Here is a 2,550-nt window from a genome sequence, read left to right on the forward strand (position 1 = left end):
TGTACCAATTACAATGCCTTCCACTATAAGCAACAGAAAACACAACTCTAAGTAACTCGAAAACAAAAAATACACCGTCATACACAGCAGGAAGCCAAGGAGGTGGGTAGATTTCCAGGGTAACTTAGCACATAGCTCCAGCTTCCTGAGACTCTCTCCTCTGTCCTTTTGTGTCGGCTTATTCCCGGGCTGGTGGGAACATGGTTCCACTAGTTGAGATCACATATCCACACACCAAAGGAAGAAAGAGCATCTCTTCCTGTAGTTCTTTCTTTCTCCAGAATGAGAGAACTTCACCCAGAAGTTCTTAGAAATTCTTTTGGTAACTCTGGGGCCCATGATAAAGCATGTTAGGTTCCCAGAACTAATCTCTGTAACTTGGGAAAGCCTTATTTATTTTGCTCATGTCTGGGTCCCTGAACCAAAAATGAGAAGGTTTTCTGTCAGTGCTTAGCTGCCTACAATACTACAAATGTGGCCTGATATCAGGCTAATTCCTGTAGAAAGGAAAACTCAGGCCATTCAGGTCCCTCCTTCCAAATTGACACTCTCCTCCAAACTCCCTGGGTTTTTCACTCTCCATAGTCTTTGGGTAGCTGTTTTCTGTAGCTTCATGGATTGAGTTATGTTCCCCACCCCCCAAAATTCATATGTCCTAACCTCCAAAACCTCAGAATGTGACCTTATTTGGATATCACTAGTTAAGACGAGGTCATACTGGAGTAGGGGGGGACCACTATTCTAAAGTGAATTATATCCTTATAAAAAGGGGAAATTTGGACACAGACATCTGCCCAGGGACAATACCATGTGAAGATCAAGGCAGAGGTCAGGGCAATGCTTCCACCAATCAAGGAATTGCCAGAAAACTCGGAGAGAGGCCAGGCACAGCTCCTCCCTCACATCCCACAGAAGGTACCAGCCCTGTTGATACTCGATCTCAGACCCGAAGCCTCCAAGATGGTAAAACAGTAAATGTCTGCTGTTTAAGACACCCACTTTGTGGTACTTTTTTAAGGCTGCCCTAGCAAAGCCACACACACTGTGCCCAGTGTTTAAACACAGAGGTCATCAGGAGGTTACTCCCCCAAACCAGGGGTGAAACTGTCTTACTTTCCTGACAATAAGTTAATGTTTTCTCTACGCGTCTAGTTTTCTCATCTGCAAAATAGGGGCTATAATGATATGTACCTCATAGCATTGTTGGGAAGATGAAATAAGCTGATACGTGTAAAACCTAGAGAACAGTACATGGAACACGTATGTTTTCAATAGTTACTAGCCATTCTTGGCCTGCACTCACTCACTGGACTGTAATCCGGACTCTGATGGAGGCACTGTAGGTGCATCACCAAACAAAACAGAATCTAAACTGTGGCCCTTCTGAGGTTGACACTGTAGTGAAAGGATGCAGACAATGAAATGAATAAGTGAATTAGATAATGTGTTGGCCAGGACTAAGTTCCACATGCAGAAATGAAGCAGAGAATGAGGAGAGGGAGGGCTGGGGTTGGACATGGCAGCTGTTGATAGGCTGGCCAAGAAAGGCTTCCCTGGAGGAGGTAAGAGCCTGAGCCAGTACACACCAGGCAGACAGAACAGCAAGTGCAAGTGCCCTGTGGTAGGAGCTGGCCAGGAGTACTCAAAGAGCAAGGAGGCATATGTGTCCTGGGAGGGCTCTCGCTCACACCCTGAAGGACATGACAATTCACGGGAGGCTTTGAGCATAGGAATGACATCATCTGACATACATTTTTATAGAACCACCCTGACCACTAGGTGAGAGTAGATTTGAGGAAGAAGAGAACAGATAGACTAGTGAAGGTGCTGTTTCTGGAGTCCAGTCTAGAGATCATACTGGCTCTGCCCAGAGTTGGTCAGTGGAGAAGGTACAACATAGTTAGGCTTTAGATGCTTTGAAAGAGAAGTGCCAGGTTTTCCTGGAGGGTTGGATGTGATATCTGAATGAAAGAGAGGACTTAAGAATGCTCCGGTTCAGTCCTGAGCAACAGGAAGTATGTTCCCATGAACCGAATTAGTAAAAACTTTGGAGCAATGGGTTGGGGAAGGAGAGAGTGAAGGTGTTATGACCATCATCTTGCCTCTTACCATTAGCAATTTTGCCATTACTATTGTTAGGATGACCAAAGTTGTTGCTGCTACTGTTCTTCCTCTTCCTATTAGTATTATTGCTGTTGTTATTGTTAGAATTTGTTAATTTTTTCCCACTGTTATCCTTCTTCTTCCTGTTTCTATTATTGCCATTTGTATTGTTAGAATGAATGAAGTTGTTACTGTTGACCTTCCTCTTCCCCTTACTATTACTGCAGTTATTATTAAAGTGAAAGGTAGCTTAATCCACCCTGTCTTGTTTATTCTCAGTGGCATCTTCTATGGGGTCTTCTTTTTTCCTTACAGGTAATAAGCCACTTTGGGATGCACATATAGCATTGAACTACCCCTTTTTCCTGCTGAAATCTGGTCCCAAAGTGAAGTCAGTGGATACGGAGTGTGCCCCCTCCCCTGAAAACATAATCCCTATTCCTACTG

This window comes from Suricata suricatta, chromosome 7 (genome assembly GCF_006229205.1).
Source record: "Suricata suricatta isolate VVHF042 chromosome 7, meerkat_22Aug2017_6uvM2_HiC, whole genome shotgun sequence".
Lineage (NCBI taxonomy): Eukaryota > Metazoa > Chordata > Mammalia > Carnivora > Herpestidae > Suricata > Suricata suricatta.